We start from the raw sequence: 25,862 nt of genomic DNA, 5'->3' as shown, positions 1-25,862 counted from the left end.
GAGACAGGGACATCAGGATACAAGGAACACAAAATACCCCAATAAGACTCAACCAAAAAAATCTTCTCCGAGGTATATTGTAGAAAAGTTGTCAAAAAAATAAAGACAAGTAGAGAATGTTAAAGATAATAAAAGTGTCAAATTACATAAAAAGAAAAAACACCCTAACAGAAAACTTTTTATTAGAAACTCTATAGGCCAGAAGAGAGTGAGAGGTTGTATTCAAGGTCTGAAAAAACATCTTCCAGCCAATAATATTATAAGCAGTGATGCTATCTTTAAAAACTAAATGTGAAATAAAGTATCTCCAAGATAAGCAAAAAAGAAAAAAAGACTTCACCATTACCAAATTAGCCTTACAAGAAATTCTGGGTTGCAAGATAGTAGAATAGGGAAAGGATGGGCTGCTATAGGCTAGGGGAAAATAGTTTTTAAAAAGTGGAGAAAGTGCATTCTCAGGAGAGGGTTAGAGGAAAATCTCCATTGGAGATTCTGCAGCAGGAGGAGAGACATCATGGAACTGTGTGGAAGGTGAAAATGTGCAGCAATTAGCACAGACACAGCACAAAACCTCAACAGCACAGAGCCAAAAAAGTGCCAGCTTGGAGAGGAAGGTGAGATCAGACTGTAATTGCCCATGACACTGGAGATTTAGCCTGAGGGAGATCCTAGAAGACTACACTGTCTTTGATTCTAGCCAAGAGCCCTGAGAGGATCAGGATGCCTGCTCACTCAATCAAGAAAGGGACACTTTTCTTTTTCCCTATCCCCTACAATGCTGCCCAGAAACCAGATGAGAAAGGGAGGGCACCATTTTAGACAAAAGTAGGTAGCAGCTGTCATAGCTCTTTTGTGCACATCTCATGAATGTTGGAGCCTTGTGTGCTGAGACAGAAGGAACTTTGTGACTGCATAAGAGGGTGTGAAGTGTAGCTGGATCTCAAGGAAATCACTGTGTGCAGCTTCACACCCTCAGAGCTCCCTGATTACCTGTGGTGGGTCACTGGAGTGGGAACCATGCTCACATTCAGAACTGCACAGATTCCTTGTTCATGTGGAATCTCAGATGAGTATCACATTCACTGATGGCTAATACCTAAGCATTGATCACATTTTTAGGGAGGAAGTGAGGGTGTGGTTAGAGAGATGACAATACCTCCCTTTCTGTTAACAAGAGATCTACCATGCCCAAATTGGTAGTCACCTGGATACTTGGCCTACCCTTTAGCGCTGATCAGAGCTCCCTGGAAACACTCAACACACACCTCTGGGTATTCATTGAAACAGCAGACACCCTATTAAACCACAGAGGCCTAGTTCAAAGGTAAGAACAGTAAGAGGGAAAAAATCAACAAGTATCTCCACAAATGCATAAAAATAAGTACAGAAATTCAAGAAGCAAGAATAAGGAAGTTGGAGGCAGTGTTTTGGCATAGTAGGCTAATGCTCTGCCAGTGGCCTGGCATCCCATATGGGCACCAGTTTGTTTCCCAGTTTTTCCTCTTCTGATTCAACTCTCTGCTTGTGGCCTGGAAAAACAATGTAAGATGGCCCAAAAGCTTGGACCCCTGCACCTGCATGGGAAGCCTGGACAAGGAACCTGGCTCCTGGCTCCTGGCTTTGAATCAGCTCAGTACTGGCCATAATTTCCATTTGGGTAGTGAACCAATCAACAAAAACCTTTCAATATGTCTTTTACCTCTATATTTGTAGCTGTATATCTCAAATAAATAAAAATCTTTAAAAAAATAAGGAAGACAAAATGACTTTCCTAAAAGAAACATGAAACTTCAATATTAGAATGTTAAGATGAAGAGATTGATGAAATGTCTGAAACAGAATACAAACAATCATAGGATTACTCAGAAGCAATGAGAAGCAAATTCACAAATTAAAGAAATCTGTAAATGACGTGAATGAAAAATTTGCCCATGAAATTAAGATTTAGAATTCAAAATGAAATACAACAAATGAAGAAATCAATATATCAATTAAAAAATACAGTGGAAAGCCTTAAGAACAGACTTTGTGAGGTAGAAAAAATATTATCTAAAAGACAAAACTTTGGAAATGTTTCAGTCATATACACACACACACACACAAATGGAAGAGGAAAATAGAAAAATTATAAACAGTGTTAGAGATTTATGGATTACTATTAAATGACCCAATACACAGGTCTTAGTATTTCCTGAATCTGTAGAAAGAGAGAACAGATTAGAAGGCCTTTATACTGAAATAACTAAAGAAAATTTCATAATTTGGAGAAAGAAATAAATGCCCAAGTTCAGAAGTAACATAGAACTCTTAATACACATGGCTAGGAAAAATCTTCACCACAACACATTGTAGTCAAAATTTCCACAGTAAAACATAAGGAGAGATATAAAAAATGTGAATGAGAGAAAAATGGATTAGTTTCAGAGGATCTCTAATTAGACACATAGATGAATTCTCATCAGATTCTATAGGATATAAGAGATTAGAGAGACATAGTACAAGTCTTAAGATAAAGAAACTGTCAACCCAGAAAACTGTACATTGCAAAGCTCACATGTATGATTGAAGGTGAAATGACAACCTTCCATAACAAACAGAACTTGAAGAAATTTGTTAACACTCATCCAACCTTACAAAACATGATTAAGTATGTGCTACACACAGAAACACAACATGATATGCATCATTATGATGCAATGTGAAGGTAAAAATTCTCCTAGTAAAAGGTCAAAATATAGAAAGTAAACAATAGGAATATTTATGAAAATAATTGCAGGGCCACATTGTCACTTATCAATAGTAACCTTAAATTTAAATGGCCTAAAATCATCTCCAATTCAAAGATATAGACTGGCTGAAGGAATTAAAAAATAAGATCTAATTGCTGTCTACAAGAAACACTTCACCAATGAATATACACATAGTTTGAAAATGAAAGAATGGAGAGAGGCAAGATGGCGGAATAGGAAGGGAGCACACTGATAGTCCGGGGAGAGATAGTTTAATAAAAGTGGAGATACTGCAGGTTCAAGGAAGAGTAGGGGAGGAAACAGCAGAAGAAACTCTTCCAGAACGCGTGATTCACAGCGGACCTGTGTGGAGAGCGTGGGAGCCCACAGTTCGGGACACCAGCGGCAGACTCAACACACCAGCGCTGGAACGCAAGGTGAGCCGAACCTCAATAGCCCGAGACACCGGCAGGCAAGCGGAGAGAGACTAGAGGGAACGACCCCAGTGGGGGAAAAGTTCACCAGGCTAGAGAGAGAGAGAAAAAAAAAAAAAAGTGACTGGTACAGACACGGGTTTCTCTCTCTCTGCTCACCTCTCAAGGGCGAGCAAGACAAAGAGCAGGCGCCATCTTGGACATACGTCATAAGCAGAGCGACCTCAGGTCTGCACTGGCCCTGAGCCTAGCAGAAAACCCTGACTCTGGGCGGGGCTAATTAACAGGAGATTAGGACCTAGTAAATTTGTGGTGCTACTGAACTGAGACTGTGAAAAAAGAGACGGTGGGGGAGAGAACTCACGGAATTCACCTGAGTACTCTCCAGAGACGCTACAATTCCGTAACTTTGGCAACCCAGTGGGAGACTGAAGGAGAATTTGAACCCACTCTGAGGGCCAAACAGATTCCCTGTGTGGTCCTTGGGAAAGAGCTTCCAATCTCTGGCTCCTGTGGGTATATCATTTGCCTGCTAACTACCTCCAACTTCGTTCAGCTGTGCGGAATTACTTCCCTTTTGAATCAAAAAAAGAAAGAGAGAGAGAGAGAGATTTACCACTCCTAACCTGGGAGTGTCACCTTTGGGACACCAAACAGAGCTCTCAGGCCACACCCATCTCAAGCCCTAAGGCTCCATCAAAAACAGATAGTCCACTTAATCTAGAGTCATAGTATAACAAGAAAAAGCACCACAGTGAAGAAACCAAATATCTCCAATATGCCAAATAACAAACGCAAAAACCAAGGTAATAAAAACAAGGAAGTCACCATGACGCCCTCAAATGAAAAAGACACCCCAATTCAAGATTATGAAGATGATGACATAGAAGAAATGCAAGAAGCAGATCTCAAAAAATTGATAAGAACATTAAGAAGTTCTCAAAAACAAATTCTTGAACTACATAAAGCCTTAATGGACAAGATAGAAAATCTCTCTCGTGAAAATGAAATATTAAGGAGGAATCAAAATGAAACGAAACAATTAGTACAACAGGAAACTGTGATAGTGACTGAAGTGAAGAATTCAATAGATCAAATGAAAAACACAATAGAGAGCCTTACAAACAGAATGGGTGAAGCAGAAGAGAGAATATCGGACTTAGAAGAGAGAGAACAGGAAAGGATACAGTCAGATCAAAGAAAAGAAGAGGAAATTAGAAATCTGAAACATATTGTCAGGAATCTTCAGGATACTATTAAAAAACCCAACATTCGGGTTCTAGGAGTTCCTGAAGGCATGGAGAGGGAGAAAGGATTAGAAGGCCTTTTTAGTGAGATATTAGCAGAAAATTTCCCAGGTTTGGAGAAGGACAGAGAAATCCTAGTACAGGAAGCTCACAGAACCCCTAATAAACACGACCAAAAGAGATCCTCACCACGACACGTTGTAATTAAACTCTCCACAGTGAAACATAAAGAAAAGATCCTAAAATGTGCAAGAGAGAAACGTCAGATTACTTTCAGAGGATCGCCAATCAGACTCACTGCTGACTTCTCATCAGAAACTCTACAAGCTAGAAGGGAATGGCGAGATATAGCCCAGGTACTAAGAGAGAAAAACTGCCAGCCCAGAATATTATATCCTGCAAAGCTATCATTTGTGAATGAAGGTGAAATAAAGACGTTTCATAACAAACAGAAATTGAAAGAATTTGTCGCCACTCGTCCAGCCCTGCAACAGATGCTTAAAGATGTGTTACACACAGAAACACAGAAACACGGTCATCAGTATGAAAGAAGATAAAGGAAGGAAACCTCACAGCAAAAGATCACAGGGAATTCAAAGCATATATTAGAACTTATCTTTGGCAAATGGCAGGGCAAAGTTACCACTTTTCATTAGTCACATTGAACGTTAATGGCCTGAACTGTCCAGTTAAAAGACACCGATTGGGATTTGCTTTTTAACCTGATGCAATTTTAAATGATGCTTAATTTTGTTTTTAAATTTCAAATCCTAGCTCTTACCCATACATGGAACAACAATCAAATTGTACATGTAATTCGCCACTTTGCTACACTAACATTGTTCCAGGGGTACTTATGATGTACTTTTGAATTTTCTATACATGCAATAATGACATTTGCTAGCAGTTTTATGTCTTCCTTCCCAATATGTATGCATTTTGTATCCTTTCTTTGTGTTACTGCACTGTCTAGTAATTCCACCATAATATTGAAAAGTAGTGGTGAGAAAAAGACACTTCCCCCTTTCCCCAACTTAAGGGAAAACTGTCCAATTTCACTATTAAAGCTGGTTTTGGTAGATATTCTTTATCTAGATGAGGAATTTCTCTTCTGTTTCTTGTTTGCTCAGTTTTTTTATGCCAAATATCTTCTACAAAAGTTGATGTAATCATTTAACATTTTTGCAGTTTGTGTAGTATGTCCAATTTATTGATTTTTTAAAATGCTGACAGCCTTGCTTACGTGGGATAAATACCACTTGCTTGTACTAAATAAAATTGTTGGATTTTACCTATTATTAAAAAAAAGAGATTTCTAAAGGCAACCCAGAGGAATCCTTAATCCAGTTCTTCATTAGAAGAGATGTGCAATTTGGGACATGCTCAAGCTGACTTACCTCAAACGGTAGAGTTAGAAACATACCAGGAGATTCCAATTCAATCCCATCAAGGTGGCATGTACCAATGCCATCTCACTAGTCCCAGTGATCAATTTCTGTGCACAATTGATCATAATGATAGGACTAAGAACCAAAGGGATCACATAAACAAGAATAGTGTCTGCAAATACTAGCTGATAGAATCAAAAAGGGAGAGAATGATCCAACATGGGAAGTGAGATACACAGCAGACCCATAGAATGGCAGATGTCCTAAACAGCACTCTGGCCTCAGAATCAGCCCTTAAGGCATGCGGATCAAGCTGAAAAGCCCATGAGAGTATTTCAGGCATGGAAAGCCAAGACACTCTGGGGAAAAAAAATGAAGATCTCCACGAGTGAGATCCCAGTGGAAAGAACGGGTCATCAAAGAAGGAGGTACCTTTCTCTGAAGGGAGGAGAGAACTTCCACTTTGACCCTGGCCTTGTCTAAATATGATCAGAGTCAGTGAACTCAGGGGGCTTCCATAGCCTTGGAAACTCATGACAAGAGCCTAGGGTGATTACTGATGCCATAAACAAGAGTGTTAATTTGTTAAGTCAACAACAGGAGTCACTGTGTACTTACTCCTCATGTAGGATCTTTGTCCTTAGTGGGTTGTACATTGAGATTTAATGCTATAACTAGTACTCAAATAGTATTTTTCACTTTATGTTTCTGTGTGGGAGTAAACTGTTGAAATCTTTACTTAATGTATGCTAAACTGATCTTCTGTACATAAAGAGAATCGAAAATGAATCTTGATGTGAATGGAAGGGGAAAGGGAGTGGGAAAGGGGAGGGTTGCGGGTGGGAGGGACGTTATGGGGGGCAAGCCATTGTAATCCATAAGCTGTACTTTGGAAATTTATATTCATTAAATAAAAGTTTAAAAAAAAAAAAAAAGAAAATGAAAGAATGGAAATAGATATTCCATGCTAACTGAAGGCAAAAAAGTAAGTGTAACCATCCTAATATCAGACAAAATAGATTTTAACATAAAAGAAAAAAAACAACCCGGCGCCATGGCTCAATAGGTTAATCCTCCACCTAGTGGCACTGGCACACTGGGTTCTAGTCCCTGTCAGGTGCCAGATTCTGTCCCGGTTGCCCCTCTTCCAGGCCAGCTCTCTGCTGTGGCCAGGGAGTGCAGTGGAGGATGGCCCAAGTCCTTGGGCCCTGCACCCCATGGGAGACCAGGAAAAGCACCTGGCTCCTGCCTTCGGATCAGTGCGGTGCACCAGCCACAGCGCTCCAGCCAGCTGTGGCAGCCATTGGAGGGTGAATCAATAGCAAAGGAAGACCTTTCTCTCTGTCTCTCTCTCACTGTCCACTCTGCCTGTCAAAAAAATAATAACAGCTAAGGAATCTCTAGAACATATGCAAACACATTGAGACAGTACAACATGCTTGTAAATGAACAGTGGATCTCAGAAGAATTCAAAAGAGAAGTAAAAACTCTAGAATTAAATTAAGAATAAATTACAACATGTAAGTTTAATGGGATACAGCAAAATCAATATTAAGAAGGGAGTTTATCTCAGTGGAAATGCTTCCAACTTTTCCCCATTCAATAGGATGTTGGCTGTGGGTTTTTCATAGATTGCTTTGATTGTATTGAGGAATGTTCCTTCTAAACCCAGTTTGCTTAGAGTTTTCATCATGAACGAGTGTTGTATTTTATCAAATGCTTTCTTGGCATCTATTGAGATAATCATATGGTTTTTCTTCTGCAGTCTGTTAATGTGGTGTATCACATTGATTGTCTTGCGCACATTAAACCATCCCTGCATACCAGGGATAAATCCCACTTGGTCTGGGTGGATGATCTTTCTGATGTGTTGTTGCATTCTATTGGCGAGAATTTTATTGAGTATTTTTGCATCTATGTTCATCAGGGATATTGGTCTGTAATTCTCTTTCAGTGCTGCATCTTTCTCTGGCTTAGGAATTAAGGTGATGCTGGCTTCATAGAAAGAATTTGGGAGGACTCCCTCTTCTTTGATTGTTCTGAATAGTTTGAGAAGAATTGGAGTTAGTTCTTCTTTAAACGTCTGGTAGAATTCAGCAGTGAATCCATCTGGTCCTGGGCTTTTCTTTGTTGGGAGGGCCTTTATTACTGTTTCAATTTCTGTCTCAGTTATGGGTCTGTTTAGGTTTTCGATGTCTTCCTGGTTCAATTTAGGCAGGTTGCATGTGTCCAGGAATCTATCCATTTCTGATAGGTTTCCCTGTTTGCTGGCATACAAGTCCTTGTAGTAATTTCTGATGATTCTTTTTATTTCTGTGGTGTCTGTTGTTACATTTCCTTTTTCATCTCTGATTTTATTGATTTGGGTCTTTTCTCTTCTTTTTTTAGTTAGTTGGGCCAATGGGGTGTCAATTTTGTTTATTTTTTCAAAAAACCAGCTCTTCGTTTGGCTGATTTTTTGTAATGTTTTTCTTGATTCAATCCTGTTGATTTCTTCTCTGATTTTAATTATTTCTCTTCTCCTACTAGATTTGGGTCTGATTTGCTGTAGGTTTTCTAGATCCTTGAGGTGAATTGAAAGTTGGAAGCATTTCCACTGAGATCTGGAACCAGACAGGGATGCCCACTCTCACCACTGCTATTCAATATAGTTCTGGAGGTTCTAGCCAGAGCTATTAGGCAAGAAAAAGAAATTAAAGGGATACAAATTGGGAAGGAAGAACTCAAACTATCCCTCTTTGCAGATGACATGATTCTGTATTTAGGGGACCCAAAGAACTCTACTAAGAGACTATTGGAACTCATAGAAGAGTTTGGCAAAGTAGCAGGGTATAAAATCAATGCACAAAAATCAACAGCCTTTGTATACACAGACAATGCCATGGCTGAGGAAGAATTTCTAAGATCAATCCCATTCACAATAGCTACAAAAACAATCAAATACCTTGGAATAAACTTAACCAAGGACGTTAAAGATCTCTACGATGAAAATTACAAAACCTTAAAGAAAGAAATAGAAGAGGATACCAAGAAATGGAAAAATCTTCCATGCTCATGGATTGGAAGAATCAATATCATCAAAATGTCCATTCTCCCAAAAGCAATTTACAGATTCAATGCAATACCAATCAAGATACCGAAGACCTTCTTCTCAGATCTGGAAAAAATGGTGCTGAAATTTATATGGAGGCACAAGAGACCTCGAATAGCTAAAGCAATCTTGTACAACAAAAACAAAGCCGGAGGCATCACAATACCAGATTTCAGGACGTACTACAGGGCAGTTGTAATTAAAACAGCATGGTACTGGTACAGAAACAGATGGATAGACCAATGGAACAGAATTGAAACACCAGAAATCAACCCAAACATCTACAGCCAACTTATATTTGATCAAGGATCTAAAACTAATTCCTGGAGCAAGGACAGTCTATTCAATAAATGGTGCTGGGAAAATTGGATTTCCACGTGCAGAATCATGAAGCAAGACCTCTACCTTACACCTTACACAAAAATCCACTCAACATGGATGAAAGACCTGACACCATCAAGTTACTAGAGAACATTGGAGAAACCCTTCAAGATATTGGCACAGGCAAAGGATTTCTGGAAAAGACCTGGGAGGCACAGGCAGTCAAAGCCAAAATCAACTATTGGGATTGCATCAAATTGAGAAGTTTCTGTACTGCAAAAGAAACAGTCAGGAGAGTGAAGAGACAACCGACAGAATGGGAAAAAAATATTTGCAAACTATGCAACAGATAAAGGGTTAATAACCAGAATCTACAAAGAGATCAAGAAACTCCACAAAAACAAAACCAACAACCCACTTAAGAGATGGGCCAAGGACCTCAATAGACATTTTTCAAAAGAGGAAATCCAAATGGCCAACAGGCACATGAAAAAATGTTCAAGGTCAATAGCAATCAGGGAAATGCAAATCAAAACCACAATGAGGTTTCACCTCACCCCGGTTAGAATGGCTCACATGCAGAAATCTACCAACAACAGATGCTGGCGAGGATGTGGGGAAGGGACACTAACCCACTGTTGGTGGGAATGCAAGCTGGTCAAGCCACTATGGAAGTCAGTCTGGAGATTCCTCAGAAACCTGAAGATAACCCTACCGTTCGACCCAGCCATCCCACTCCTTGGAATTTACCCAAAGGAATTTAAATTGGCAAATAAAAAAGAGGTCTGCACCCTAATGTTTATTGCAGCTCAATTCACAATAGCTAAGACCTGGAACCAACCTAAATGCCCATCAACGATAGACTGGATAAAGAAATTATGGGATATGTACTCTTTAGAATACTATACCGCAGTAAGAAACAACGAAATCCAGTCATTTGCAACAAAATGGAGGAATCTGGAACACATCATGCTGAGTGAAATAAGCCAGTCCCAAAGGGACAAATACCATATGTTCTCCCTGATCGGTGACAACTGACTGAACACCAAGAGGGAAACCTGTTGGAGTGAGGTGGACACTATGGGAAATGGTGGCTTGATCAGCATAGCCCTGACTGTTAATGAACAACTTAATACATTATCCCTCTTAGTAGTTTTTTTGTCTGTTCTACTTAATATGACTGGTTTAGATCTGTAATTGATGCACAGTTATTCTTAAGTGTTGAAAATTAACTGAAATGTGATCCCTGTTGAACATGGTGGTGGGAATGGGAGAGGGAAGAGATGTATAATTTGGGACATGCTCAGGCTGACTTGCCCCAAGTGGTGGATTGGAAGCATACCAGAGGATTCCAATTCAATCCCATCGAGGTGGCATGTACCAATGCCATCTCACTGTTCCAGTTGATCAGTTTCAGTTCACAGTTGGTCATGGTGAAGGGACTGGGAGTCAAAGGAAGCACATAGACAAGTCTAGAACCTGCTAACGCTAACTGATGGAGTAAATAAAGGGGAGAGTGATCCAACATGGGAAGTGAGATACTCAGCAGACTCATAGAATGGCAGATGTACTAAATAGCACTCTGGCCTCAGAATCAGCCCTAAAGGCATTCGGAGCTGGCTGAAAAGCTCATGAGAGTATTTCAGGCATGGAAAGCCAAGACACTCTGGCAAAAGATCTCTGCGAGTGAGATCCCAGTGGAAAGAACAGGTCTTCAAAGAAGGAGGTACCTTTCTCTGAAGGGAGGAGAGAACCTCCACTTTGACTATGACCTTGTCTAAACAAGATAAGAGTCGGAGAACTCAGAGGGCTTCCATAGCCTTGGAAACTCATGACTGGAGCATAGGGAGATTACTGATGCCATAGACAGGAGTGTCAATTGGTAAAGTCAACAACAGGAGTCACTGTGCACTTACTCCTCATGTAGGATCTCTATCCTTAATGTGCTGTACATTGAGATTTAATGCTATAACGAGTACTCAAACAATATATTTCACTTTGTGTTTCTATGGGGGTGCAAACTGTTGAAATCCTTACTTAATGCATACTAAACTGATCCTCTGTAAAAAAAAAAAAAAAAAAAAAGAAATTATCACCTCCAACTTGACTCTCACTGGGATTAAACATGACAATAGGTCTGCTCTGATTTCATCATCGTTTAAAAAAAATCATCTATTATTTTTCACTTTATGTTTCTGTGTGGGAGCAAACTGTTGAAATCCATACTTAATGTATACTAAGCTGATCTTCTGTATATTAAGATAATCGAAAATGAATCTTGATGTGAATGGAAGGGGAGAGGGAGTGGGAAAGGGGAGGGTTGTGGGTGGGAGGGACGGTATGGGGGGGAAGCCATTGTAATCCATAAGTCGTACTTTGGAAAATTATTTGCATTAAAAAAAAGTTTAAAAAAAAAAAGAAGGGAGTTTATGACAATAGGTGCCTGCATCAAGAAATCGGAAAGGCCAAAATAAGTGAGATATGAATGCATCTCAAGGAACTAGAAAAACTACAGAAAACCAAGCCTCAAATTAGTAGAGGAAATACTTTAAAACTAGAGAAGTAAACAAAATAGAAACCAAGAAAAAATAAAAAATATTCAGTGAAATGAAAGAGCTGATTTTTTGAACAAATAAACAAAATTGATACACCGTTTGCCCAACTAACCAAAAAAGAGAGTGAAGACCCAAATCAATAAAATCAGAGATAAACAAAGAAACATAATGAAAGATACCACAGAAATAAAAATAGTCATCATGAACTACTACAAAGAGCTGTATGTCAACAAATTGGGAATCCCAGAAGAAATGGATAGATTCCTGGACTCAGACAATCTACCAAAATTGAGTCATGAAGACATTGAACATCTAAACATACCAATAACCAATACGGAATTTGAATCAGTAATAAAGACCCTCCCAACAAAGAAAATCCCATGTCCAGGTGGTTTCACTGCTGAATTCTAGCAGACACTTAAAGAAGAAATAGTTCCAATTCTTATAAAGCTTTTCAAAACAATTGAAAGGTAGAGTATCCTCCAAAACTCCTTCCATGGGACCAGCATTACCTTAATTCCTAAGCCAGAAAAGAAACAGCAGAAAAAGAGAATTGGAGACAAATTTCCCAGATGAATATAGATGCAGAAATCATCAACAAATACTAGCCATTCTAATCCAACAGTACATCAGAAATATCATTCACCTGAACCAGGTGGGATTTGTATGCAATCTATTTGTATGCAATGATGCTTCAACACCCTAAAATCAATAAATGTGATCCATCACATTAACAAACTGAAGAACAAAATCATATGCTTATCTCAATAGATGCAGAGAAAGCATTTGATTAAATTCAATACCTTTTTATGTTGAAGATATTAAGCAAATTGGTATATAAGGATCATTTCTCAACATAATCAAGGCAGTTTATGACAAACACACAACCAGCATCCTACTGAATAGGAAAATATTGGAGGTATTCCCATTCAGATGAAGAACCAAACAAGGATGCCCACTCTCACCCTTGCTGCTTCATATAGTCCTGGAAGATTTAGAAAGAGCCATTAGGAAGGAAAAGAAATTAAAGGGATACAAACTGAGAAGGAGGTAAACAAATTATTCCTATTTTCAGGTGATATGATTCTATACATAAGGGACCCAACAGACTCCACAAAGAGAATATTGGAACTCATAAAAGAGTTTTGTAAAGCATCAGGATATAACATCAGTACAAAAAAAATCAATTAGCTTTGTATACCCAGACAAGTAGGTGCAAGTAGTTGCAAACTATACAACTGATAAAGGGTTAATTTACAGAATGTATAGAGTTCTAGAAACTCGGCCGGCACTGCAGCTCACTAGGCTAATCCTCCGCCTAGCGGCGCCGGCACACCGGGTTCTAGTCCCGGTTGGGGCGCCGGATTCTGTCCCAGTTGCCCCTCTTCCAGGCCAGCTCTCTGCTGTGGCCAGGGAGTGCAGTGGAGGATGGCCCAAGTCCTTGGGCCCTGCACCCCATGGGAGACCAGGAAAAGCACCTGGCTCCTGGCTCCTGCCATCGGATCAGCGCGGTGCGCCGGCTGCAGCGGCCATTGGAGGGTGAACCAATGGCAAAGGAAGACCTTTCTCTCTGTCTCTCTCTCTCACTGTCCACTCTGCCTGTCAAAAAAAAATAAAAAAATAAAAAAAATTAAAAAAGAGTTCTAGAAACTCAACAACTACAAAACAAAAAACCCAGTTAAAAATTGGGCAAAAGAACAAATATTTTTGATGAGCATAAATTCGAATGACCAACAGACACATGAAAAAATGCTCAGAATGGATAGCCATCAGGGAAGTGCAAATCAAAACCACAATGAAGTTTTACCTTACACCTGTTTGAATGTCTTTCCCATAGAAATCAACAAACAAGTAATGCTGGTAAGGGTGTGGGGAAAAGTGAATCCTCTTGCACTCTTAGTGAGAAGGTTAACTGATACAGCAACTGTGGGAGACAGTATGGAGATACTTCAGAAATCTGAATATAGATCTACCATATGATCTAGAGATCCCACTTTGGAATTTTTCCAAAGGAAATGAAATTGGTATATGAAAGAGTAATATGTACCCCCATGTTCATTTCAGCTCAGTTTACAATAGCTAAGATATGGGGGTGCCAGCATTGTGCTATAGTGGGATAAGCCTCTGCCTGTGATGCCCACATTCTGTATGGGTGCCAGTTCATGCCCTAACTGTTCCTCTTCCAATTCAGCTCTCTGCTTATGTTCTGGGAAAGAAGCAGAAGATTGCCCAGGTATTTGGGCCCCTGAACCTGTGTGAGAGACCTGGAAGAAACTCCTGGCTCCTGGCTTCAGATTGGCTCTGTTCCAGCCATTGTGAGGAGTGAGTCAGTGGATGGAAGACCTTTGTCTCTGTCTCTGTCTCTCTCTGCCTGTAACTCTACCTCTAAAATAAATTAAAAAAATCTTTAAAAATGAAGATATTTAATCAACCTAGACATCCATTAACAGAAGATTGGATATGAAACTATGGTATATATACACTATGGAATAGTACACAGTGGTAAAATGATATCCTGTCATTTGCAACAAAATTGATGCAACTTGAAACCATTATACTTACTGAAATAAGCCAGTCACAAAATGACAAATATTATATGGTCTCTCTGATCTGTGGTTACTAAAGGGATATCTAAAAGTTAATCTATAGGAGTGGAACACTTCTTGATATGCCGAGATTTTGAACAGCCCTTGTCTTGACTGTTGAAGAACAATGTTTTTTGTTTGTTTATTTGTTTATGTTCTTTTTTTTCTCATGCTAGTCAGTGGACTCTCTACTCATTGAGTGTAGGGTTAAACCCATGAGTATAAAATTAACTGAAAATAAATCTTTGTAAAAGTAAGAATGGGAATGGGAGAGGGAGGAGGAAGAAGAGAAATTGCAATGAAATATTAGGAATGAAGAATTCAACAGATCAAATAAAAATGTAATGGACAGCCATAACAGCAGACATGGTGAGGAAGAAGAAAGAATTTCCAAACTAGAAGAGAAATATTTGGAAATATTACAGTTAGACCAAAAAAAATAAAAGCAAAACAAGATAAAAATAGAAAATGTAAAAATAGCTTTGGAGACCTATGGGATATTGTCAAAGGACCCAACATCCAGGTCTTAGGATTTCCTGAAGGTGTGTAAAGAGAGAATGGACTAGATGGCTTATTTAGTAAAATGTTTACAAAAACTTCACCAATTTGGGGAAAGAGAGGGATGTCCAAGTACAGGAAGCACACTGAGCCCCTAACAGACATGACCAGAAAAAGATTTCACTTTGACACATTGTAGTCTAACTTTTCACAATAAAACATAAAGGAAAGATTCTCAAATATTCAAGAGAGAAATGCCAGATTACTTCTAGAGGATCTCCAATAGGACTCACAGCTGACTTCTCATCAGAAACCCTACAGGCTAGGAGGGAAGGGAGAGATATAGTCCAAGTCTTTGAAGAAAAAAAAGCTTTCAATTCTGAATACTGTACCCTTGCAAAGCTCTCACTTATGAATGAAGGTGAAATAAAGACTTTCTACAACAAACAGAAATTGAAAGAAGTTGTTGCCACTTATCTAGCCTTTCAAAAGATGCTTCAGGATGTGCTACACACAGAAACACAGAATGATATCCATAATTGTGAAAGAATGAGATGGCAGAAAATCCCCTAGTAGAAGTACAAAAGAAATCCAAATTTAACAATAGGAATATTTATCAAAAAATGGAAGGGCAAGTCATTATTTATCATCACTCACCTTGAATGTAAATGACCTCAACTGTGCAGTTAAAAGATGCAAACTTATTAGAAATTAAACTGATTATCATTAATTTATACTTAATGAAGGCTGGAACTTATGATAACTAAGTAAACTGAAAGTAGATGTTTGTAAAAATTAAGAATGGGGATGGAAGAGGGAGGAAGAAGAAGGGTTGGTCTTGGGTATTAGGAGGTTTGCATGGGACGTATATCTATGTTCCTAAATCTGTACATATGAAATGCATGAAATTTGTGTAACTTCTATAAAATTTCAAAAAAATAATGCTTTTTATTTGGTGTGATTTTGCTATCATTGAAACAAAATGGTCACAAGTTTCATGAGTGATAATATGGGCTTATACTATCAGGGCTAAAGTAATAGCTTGATATGAGCTCTCCTATGTATATTACTTTTCTAGGGGGATTGCACCACAAGGTGTAAATCTGACTTTCCTTCAGAAATAGCCTATAATAGTCATTTTAGATATAAGTTTCTGGCATATAATACTATATTCCACAAAATCTGCTTTATCATCTCAACTGAATAGTTAACTTATACTTAACAAATAAAGGCTAAATTACTTAGAAATGGACTTAGAACTAACTATAACATCAAGTGTGAAAAAATAATAGGAGAAATCCATTATGTCTATCCATTTATTTGAGTAAAATTATGACACAACACATTCTCTTCTTTTTAGTGAGGTTTAAACCCACCTTAAATTTGACTTTGGTGTAGCTTCAGTTTTGTCTTCTTTGTACTATTTCCAAGATGGTTCCAAGATCATTAGGAGGGCTAAAAAGAGTAAAAGACATAAAATATTACTGTAGAAAGTCTTTCTTTAGTTGTGACTCCCAAACTCCAAACTACACAGAATATATAAATCTTACACAAGGCTAATAATAGAAGTATAATTTTATTTTGTCAGTTGTGGCCAACCACATTAGGAGTATTTTCAATAAAAGCTACATCCAAATTGTATCTATGAACTACATGGAATATGTCTTCATTTTTGTATTAATATCATATTAACATGAGAATTGTGTCATAAAAATCTAATAGAAGCATAGAAAAATTGGCAATAATTGTCTGAGACTGAACCAAAGCCAGCAGCCACCCAGTTGTGGACTCCTTATGAAGTCAGAAAGAAAAATGTCCCTCATTTCAAGCTGCCATAATTGCATTTTCTACTACTTGCTGCCAAATGCATCTTTGAACTATACAAATACCTTCTAACCTCTTTAAAAATGAATTAGTGGATAAAATATATACATAACTAAAGAGGGAGAATCTCTAAACTAAGTGAGAGTAAGAAGAGAAATTGAAGAATACCAAAGACTTGACTTATTTTCCTTTCTGGGTGGGCTTTGTTTTCCATTCCCTTTCTGGTGCCTTCTCACAGAGTGGGTATGAAGTGAAAGGGCTGCACACACACTTGGTACTTTCTAAGTACATCCTTTAATTCTCCATGCCTGAGGCCTCAGTGCTCTGCAAGGGAAGGGGAAAATTAAGGATCTCTTGTCCCCATGGCCACTCTTACAGTTTTCTAGGCACAAGCACTAACAAGTACTGGCTTCTAGCTGCAAGATGTTGTTATAGAGAGGCAAGCAGTTCCCCATCCTGCACATATACCCAATGCATGAAAGGCAGTTATACCAAGTGGGCAGGTATCTTTAGGCAGGCAAATACTGTGATGCAGCTCAGTTCCAAGAGAAAGACAATTGTAGTTTTCAGAAAAGAAATGTGCAGGTAATGTAACCTTTCATTAGCCTTCCTCCTGTTTTTCTGAATCCTTTTCTTTCCTTGGAGGTTCTCCTTCCTCCTGTAACCCACCTGCAGACCCATGGACCAATGCTGGCTGTCTGATGCATCCAGTTTCAGCAACTAACCATGTAGGATGTGTTGAAGATAATGTGCTTTTACATTAAGCCTTCTCTCTAAGGGTTGTACAAAAGGATTTGTCCTTTCTAAAGATGTTCAGTTGTGTATCAGTAAAATGAAAGGTAATATTAGAAGACAGGTCAAGTGAGGCTGTCTCTGTTATCCTTAAAGTCACATACAGGAGGTGGCCATAGCTTTCCAGATGCTAGGTAGGTCCTATCTTGAATCCTTCTGTTATTTTTCTAAAACATGAAACTCTCACATAGCAGACAACTGTGTGAGAGGAGGTCCATGGGATTTTCTTAGTAGGAGGCTCTCTGGTTTTGAAAGCTCATTTATTCTTGGGCCAAAGTTAACCAGTGTCCTCTGGGTGCCTGTATGAGGAGACAAAGGGATTGGCAGAAGGATGGTGATCTTGCTGAGGGGCTGCTGGCAAAGTCCATTCTTCTGGCAAAGTAGTAACCAGCATTTTCTCTCTCCCACTTCTCTGTCCTGGTGGGATGGTTGCAGGGGCTGACCTGTGGGAAGAGCATCTTGCTGAAATTGAGAAGCTGCACCAGCACCTAGAGGAACCCATCTACAGCAGAGGAGGGGAATGTGTGTCCCATGGGCCACATCAATTGATTCGTTGTAAGTGATTGTCCATGTTGTGTATGTGATTTTGTAGGGTGAGAACTGTGATGTGTGTTACACTTTGTACATGGTACTAGTTGTGTCTGTAATGTAAAATCCCCTTACTATTTCTGATAATTTTGCACATGGACAAATGTGTACTCACACAAAGAAACTAATCTAAGTACTCTTGGGGCCCATGCCTTAAATAAATCTGTGGTACACTAGGTTGTCTGAAATTTGTTGGTAAAGGAGTAGGCATAGTGTGATGGATAAAGCCATCACTTGCAATGCCTGCAGCCATATTTGAGTGCCAGATGAATTCCCAGCAACTATGTACTACTGATCTGGGTTCTTGCTAATGGGCCTGAGAAGGCAATGGGTATGTCCCAACTAGTTGGGTGCCAACCAAGTGGGAGACCAAGATTTTCCGGCTACTAGCTTTTGTGTGGCCCAGTCCTGGCCCATCCTTGTACTCTTTTCTTTCACACCACCCCATAACTCTGTCTTTCAAATAATTTTTTTGTAAAAACAAAATAAAAATGTTTTCAGAGTTATTAACATATGTCTGTGCCTAGGTATGCTAGTCAAGCAAATGTTACTTATTTTTGGTAGACATTTAAAATAATAAAGGTATAATTTTGACCTAAAACCAAACAGTGTGCACTGCTTCATATATATGAAGTAAAATTCAGTTTTTAGAGTTTTTTTTTTTTTTTTTGTCAAGAAAATGGCCCAACCATGCTTGTCTAATAGTTTGGTTTCTTAAATCTAAGTATAATTGTTAAAACTTAGGTAAATATGAAGAAGGAAAATGTTTCTAAATGTAAAGTTGACATCTTAAATTCTATAAAAAGCACTGGGCTGATAAGTAGCTGCTATCATAAATTATTAAAATATGTCAATTTAACATTGTTTACTAATCTTTCACTAGATATTGAGTAACTAAGATTAAGGAATAATTCTAACAAATATATGATACTCAATATTAAGAGAAAAGTTTAAAAATCTCTTTGTCATAGACAGACATGCATGAAGTTATGGAATATAAATGATGTGTTTTGATTAAGGGGAAAAGTGAGTAATATTTGTCCTGAAGTAAAATGGTGTTGGCAAGGAAAAAGTAACAGAACAGGACAATGAGCTGAGAGAAATATAAAATGTTCTAGTTTTGTGAAAGATGGATCCTGTGTGAAATAACATTGGCTGATGTTACCATGGAATTGGCCATATGAGTTTCTATAAATTAAGTATTAATGTCAAAGGCATATTGTTATGAAGTTAGAATTTGTTAATGTTAAATGTTAATATCAAAACAACCAGGTTTTCTGATAGGAAAAGACTCACAAGAAATTTTTATCTTTGAATTTTGAAATCTGATCTTTGACATTCTTAACCCATCTTTGATTGTAATTTTCCTTGTTTCAACTTTTCTATTTTTACAGTTTGCATTTAGTTGGAGATTTCCTCAGTTTTTCAATGAAGGAGGTACCTTTCTCTGAAGGGAGGAGAGAACTTCCACTTTGACTATGACCTTGTCTAAATAAGATTGAAGTCAGTGAACTCAAAAGGCTTCCATAGCCTTGGAAATTCATGACTAGAGCCTAGGGAGATTACTGACGCCACAAACAAGAGTGTCAAATTGTTAAGTCAACAACAGGAGTCACTGTGTACTTACTCCTCATGTGGGATCTCTGTCCTTAATGTGTTGTCCAATGTGAATTAATGCTATAACTAGTACTCAAGCAGTATTTTACACTTTATGTTCTGTGTGGGTGCAAACTGATGAAATCTTTACTTAATATATACTAAATCAATCTTCCGTATATAAAGATAATTGAAAATGAATCTTGATGTGAATGGAATGGGAGAGGGAGCAGGAGATGGGAGGGTTGCGGGTGGCAGGGAAGTTATGGGGGGAAAAATCCATTGTAATCCATAAACTGTACTTTGAAAATTTATATTTACTAAATCAAAGTTTAAAAAAAAATGAAAAAAAATCTCCCCCCAAAAAAGTTTAGAGATTTGATTCTTGACCTTTACTTTTCTCAATACATTTAAACTGCTCCAAGTAGTAGGGTGAGTATGTGTGCTAATTCTCCTATTCAAGGGTTTTTTTCTTTGCTGTTTTAGTAACTGAGCTAGGAAATGAAGATTTCATGTGTATTGAGTCTTGGATTTTCTGCTATTGTTGTTAAGCTCTCATTGCTTGAAAATACCTAAGTCTTACTAATAGAATGACAATTGCTTGAAGTAGCACTCTGTTCTCAGAATAAGCCCTTATGGCTTTCTGGTGTGGCTGAAAAGCCCATGAGAGCATTTTAGTCATGGAAAGCCAAGATACTGTGGCAAAAACTGTCCTACATGAAGGACTTCTGTGGGTGAGATCCCAATGGATAAACATGGCCTCCAAAGAAGGATGTGCTTTTCTCTGATGGAAGGAGAGAACTTCCACTTTGCTTATGGCCTTGTCTAATACTGAAGTAGTTTGTGGATTTGAAGGGCTCCCATAGCCTAGGCAGACCATGTCAAGGGCCTCATGTGATCACTGACATCATATATAAGAGTGTTAATAGTTAAATTAACAAGTGTCACTGTGCACTAACTTCCCATGGAGGACTTCTGTCCTCCGAGAGTTGTATTATGAGAGTTAGTAGTAAAACTTGTTCTCAAAGATTTACTTTTTTTAAGTGTATTAAGTGGAATTTATTCTTATGTCTCATAAACTATAGTTATATCTAAGTACTCGCAACAGATGTATTATTCTTGGGTTCTCCTTTAAAGTAAGTTAAGTTTCTCAAAAAAGGTAAAAAAAAAAAAAACCTCAGATGTAATTTATTGAATTAAAGTTATTTTTTCTTATTGTAAAAAAAATCTTGGTGTTCTCTTGCACAGAGTAGGGTAAAAATAGTTAACAATAACATATTGTATATTTCTAAATAGCTAGAAGAAAGACATTTGAATGTTACTTCAAAGAAATCTTGAATATATGAAGCAATAGATGCTAATTATTCTAATTTGATCAATACAATGTTTGCATATATCAAAATGTTACATTGTACCCTATAAAATGTACAACTATTGTGTGACAATAAAACCAAATAATCTAAAATTAAAATACCTGAGTCTTAAAAGAGTTAAGATTTTTCTGGAGTATCTACTCATTCTGAAATATTTGATTGATCACTTTGTGACTGATTAAATCTAGTTTATATATAGCTCTGGCTGAAACACCTTGTCTGGATAGATGATTGTTATTTTTCAGAATGGTCTGAGTTCCTGTTTTGACCAAGTGTTTTAAACCTCTGACATCTTTGATAGACTTGTTTTTAGATTCAGAGTTGTAAATTAATTCTTTTGACTTTGATGTTTCCAGTTGGATTCCTGGAGCTGTCAAAGGATATAAGCCTCATCTTGGAGATGCAATAGTTATTTAGGTTGTTTGGATTGCGTAGAATGCATTGCTGGGTTTGCACAGGTTGCCTAATTTTAATTGTGTCTATACAGGTATGTTACTCATGTGAAAGTTCTAAAAATTACATAAAGTTATGACTCCTTGTGGTCCTAGTGTGATGTTGCATTATTGGTGCACACATATATTGCTTGCAATATATCTACAGCAACACAGAAATAATGATGCAGCAAAGTAAGGCAAATAGGTCTATAAAGCATTTGTTTTCCTTATAAGAAAGTTTTTGTAGAGGAAATAAAATAACTACTGTTCAAACCAGATTTATATGCTTAACAATGATTTAAACCTTACATAAAATTACATCTAAGCTTCACTATTATGAATCCATAAGGAGTCAGAAAAAGGATTTATAGGTCACAAGGTCTTGACTATGGTTGTATTCTACTTTCAAATCAGTCTGAGATAAATAGCATTTTTCCAAGATTTAAAAAAATAGATTTTATAAAAGAGATTCTTTTTAATGACTGAATACATCATTTTTGCTACTGAGAGAAACAGGTTATACTTTTTGCCCCACTATAATTCACTCTTATGAAAGAAATAATTCTCTTAACTTCTAGCAAATGTTACAGGTTTGAGACTACAGGAATTATCAGGAGTCGTTCTTTCTTATCAATCTGTAATTTATTTCTAAAATATGTCAAGTAAATTTTTAAAGACTCAACGAGGGGCAGCTTCATGTTTGCTGTCTCAGTGAATTTTGAGGAGGCTCTTCTGGCTTCACGGCTTCACTGTAGTCTTTCTCTTTTATCTAATCTTCCATTTTCTCATCCTCCTCACTGTCTAGAGGTTGAGGAATAAGCTTATTACCTACAATGACTTGCCTATTAATTCTGTTTCACTCTCTTTCTTTTCCTTTTGGGAAATCCCTTTGGCCTGCACCTTATCATTTATGAAAGTTCTAAGTTCTAAGTTTGCAGCAAATGTAAATACTGGACAAGTCCTGCAGTTTTCTGACAGGTCAGGGAGGCAGTCCAACAATGGCAAGCTTGCCATAATCATTCTCACTTTGGTGCACAAGTGGAGCAAATGAAATAGCAAGGTTATTTTTACTTTCCCAAGTGGTTTCTCCAGTTAGCATAATCTGTGTTAACTGATTTTCTGTAAGCATGACTAGTATGCCTCCCACATTCAGTAAAATGTTCATGTAGTTTTTTCTGGACTCTAGAATCACAATAAATCTGATCATACTGATGTCTGTCAGATGATCTCTGGAGGCAATTACCAACCACCAATGAAGGTTCACAGAACTCAAATTTATCAAAGCTATCACTATTTTTATAAAGCACCCAAATTTTTCCTTGGCATATTCTACCACATCTGAATGAAGCTGCATCCCATGATTTGTTCCAAAAGACCTGTGGCATGGCTGTCGGTCCAGCCCACAGCAGCAATGTGCAGGGCCAGGCTCCTGAGACCCTGGCAGCTGGCTGCCACTACCACCACAACACCGCTGCCTTTTAAAAATGTATTCTTGGAGTCTCAAGATGGACAACCGGGATGTTGCAGGGAAGGCTAACCGGTGGTTTGGGGTCGCTCCCCCCAAGTCTGCAAAGATGAACATGAACACCCTGCACCAAGAAGAGCTCATCGCGCAGAAGAAGCGGGAAATCGAGGCCAGAATGGAGCAGAAAGCTAAGCAGAGCCAGGCGGCCAGCCCTCAGCCCCCGCATCCCGGAGAAGTCGCGAACGCACACAACTCTTCCTGCGTCTCTAACAAATTCGCCAATGACGGCAGCTTCTTGCAGCAGTTCCTGAAGTTGCAGAAGACACAGACCACCACAGACGCCACCGCCAGCACAGCCGGCGCCCCGCCCAGCACACCCCCGCCCAGCGCCGGCAAGAGGCCCCTGCTGCTCGGCAAGCGAGCGGGCCTGGGGCTGGGCAGCGCCCCGGGCCAGGTGAGGAACTACTCGCACGCCAAGCAGCTGCCCGTGGCCCAGCGGCCCAGCGTCTTCCAGTCCCCCGATGAGGACGAGGAGGAGGACTAGGAGCAGTGGCTGGAGATCAAAGTTTCACCCCCAGAGGGAGCCAAGACTCGGAAAGTGATAGAGAAATTGGCCCGCTTTGTGGCAGAAGGAGACCCCGAGTTAGAAAAAGTAGCTATGGAGGACTACAAGGATAACCCAGCGTTTGCGTTTTTACACGATAAGAATAGCAGGGAATTCCTCTACTACAGAAAGAAGGTGGCTGAGATGAGGAAGGAGGCGCAGAAGTCCCAGGGAGCCTCTCAGAAAGTTTCACCCCCAGAGGACCAGGAGGCCAAGAGCCTCGCAGAAAAGCTGGCCAGGTTCATAGCGGACGGGGGTCCCGAGGTGGAAACCATCGCCCTCCAGAACAACCGCGAGAACCAGGCATTCAGCTTTCTGTAGGAACCCAACAGCCAGGGGTACAAGTACTTCCGGCAGAAGCTAGAGGAGTTCCGGAGCGCCAAGGCCGGCTCCACAGGCAGCCCCCCAGCACCTGAGCCCAGCCCGAAGCACACGTCCCCTCCTGACGCCCCGTCGGGGGCCTCGCCCCCTGCCGCCACCTGCCCCACCTCATCGGCCCCCGCGCCGGCCGCTGCCCCCGCGCCGGCCGCCCCTGGGAAGCCGGCCTCCGCCATGGCCGCCGTGAAAAGAAAGCGGAAGAGCAGGTGGGGGCCCGAGGAGGACAAGGTGGAGCTCCCCACTGCGGAGCTGGTGCAGGGAGAGGTGGACGCCTCGCCCTCGCCTCTCTCAGTTCAGGACCTCAAGGGGCTCGGCTACGAGAAGGGGAAGCCCGTGGGTCTGGTGGGCGTCACGGAGCTGTCAGACGCCCAGAAGAAGCAGCTGAAGGAGCAGCAGGAGATGCAGCAGATGTACGACATGATCATGCAGCACAAGCGGGCCATGCAGGACATGCAGCTGCTGTGGGAGAAGGCACTGCAGCAGCACCAGCACGGCTACGACAGCGAGGAGGAGGTGGACAGCGAGCTGGGCACCTGGGAGCACCGGCTGCGCCGCATGGAGATGGACAAGACGCGGGAGTGGGCCGAGCAGTTGACCAAGATGGGCCAGGGCAAGCACTTCATCGGAGACTTCCTGCTACCCGACGAGCTGGACAAGTTCATGGAGACCTTCAAGGCGCTGAAGGAGGGCCGTGAGCCCGACTACTCGGAGTACAAGGAGTTCAAGCTGACCGTGGAGAACATCGGCTACCAGATGCTCATGAAGATGGGCTGGAAGGAGGGCGAGGGGCTGGGCTCCGAGGGCCAGGGCATCAAGAACCCGGTCAGCAAGGGCACCACCACCGTGGACGGCGCCGGCTTCGGCATCGACCGGCCGGCTGAGCTCTCCAAGGAGGACGACGAGTACGAGGCTTTCCGCAAGAGGATGATGCTGGCCTACCGCTTCCGGCCCAACCCCCTGAACAATCCAAGGCGGCCGTACTACTGACAGCTGCGCAGGCGGCTTTCCCAGCACCGGTCCTGGACCGTGGAACGTGGCCGCGCTGCGCCCGCCCCTGCCGTCACCAGTGTCGTGCTGTGTATTAAAGTCTCAGTGCTCAAAAAAAAAAAAAAAAAGTATTCTTTTAAAAATGTATTCATTGGGGCTGGCTCTGTGGCATAGTGGGTAAAGCTGTGGCCTGCAGTGCCCACATTCCATATGGGCACCAGTTTGAGTCCAGGATGCTCCACTTACAGCCCAGCTCTCTGCTCTGGCCTGGGAAAGGAGTGGAAGATGATCCAAGTCCATGGGCCTCTGCAGCCACATAGGGGACCTGGAAGGAGCTCCTTGCTACTGGCTTTAGATCAGCCCAGCTCCAGCCCTTGCAGACATTTGCAGAGTGAACCAGCAGATGGAAGACTTTTCTCTCTCTGCCTCTGCCTCTCTGTAACTCTGCCTTTCAAAGAAAATAAACAAATCTTTAAAAAATGCATTTATTTTTTGGAAGAGCAGAATGGTAGAGATGGGGGGGAGAGAGAAAGAGAGAGAGAGAAATGAATGGGAATGAGAATGAGAATGAGATTGAGAATGAATCTTATTTTCAGTTCTACTCCCCAAATTCCCTCAGTAGCTTCAGCTGGGCTAGGTCAAAGCCAGGAGGCATAAACTCCACCCAGGTTTCCTATATCTGTGGCAGGAACCCATCTAGTTGAGCCAATATCTGCTTCCTCACAAATAAATATCAGGACGGTGGATTGACGTGTACATTCTAAGTGTCAGCCTAACCTGATGCGCTACAGCAGTTACCCTAAGATAATTATTTTGTGGGTAAATAAGTGATAAAGATGAGCTAGGCATTACTAGCAGGAATTGAACATGTGTAACTAACAGGCAAGTGTTAGCATGCCCCTTCATAGATACTTATTTAAATTATAATATCTTTTCTTAATTTCTCCTGCTCTCTCACTGCCATCTGTTAATT

At 40.1% G+C, this 25,862-nt stretch overlaps 2 long non-coding RNA genes and 2 pseudogenes across 5 annotated transcripts in view; 2 read left to right on the top strand and 2 right to left on the bottom strand.

Annotated features, from left to right (window-relative positions):
* The window catches only part of LOC138846875 (uncharacterized), a 127,564-nt gene extending 108,957 nt beyond the window's left edge, over positions 1–18,607 (top strand). Inside the window, exon 3 of the long non-coding RNA XR_011384392.1 lies at positions 17,900–18,607. This is a non-coding gene — a long non-coding RNA (uncharacterized lncRNA). The remainder of the gene's footprint in view (positions 1–17,899) is intronic.
* LOC138846874 (uncharacterized) overlaps positions 1–25,862 on the bottom strand; it is a 121,059-nt gene that overhangs the window by 7,772 nt on the left and 87,425 nt on the right. For 2 of the 4 annotated variants that reach the window (XR_011384389.1, XR_011384388.1), the window contains exons 2-4: positions 17,342–17,907; positions 16,841–16,996; positions 11,706–16,303 (exon numbers count right to left, since the gene is read on the bottom strand). This is a non-coding gene — a long non-coding RNA (uncharacterized lncRNA). Of the gene's footprint in view, positions 1–11,704; positions 16,304–16,840; positions 16,997–17,341; positions 17,908–25,862 lie in introns of those variants that run through there. The other 2 variants (XR_011384390.1, XR_011384391.1) reach the window with 2 other exon arrangements.
* Positions 21,080–23,117, bottom strand: LOC138846870 (protein-L-isoaspartate O-methyltransferase domain-containing protein 1 pseudogene; annotated as a pseudogene).
* LOC138846872 (SURP and G-patch domain-containing protein 1 pseudogene) lies at positions 23,929–25,006 on the top strand (annotated as a pseudogene).

The sequence above is a fragment of the Oryctolagus cuniculus genome, chromosome 19 (genome assembly GCF_964237555.1).
Source record: "Oryctolagus cuniculus chromosome 19, mOryCun1.1, whole genome shotgun sequence".
Classification (NCBI taxonomy): Eukaryota; Metazoa; Chordata; class Mammalia; order Lagomorpha; family Leporidae; genus Oryctolagus; species Oryctolagus cuniculus.
The sequence above is the reverse complement of the archived record's forward strand: the minus strand, read 5'-3'. Positions and strand labels throughout refer to the sequence as shown.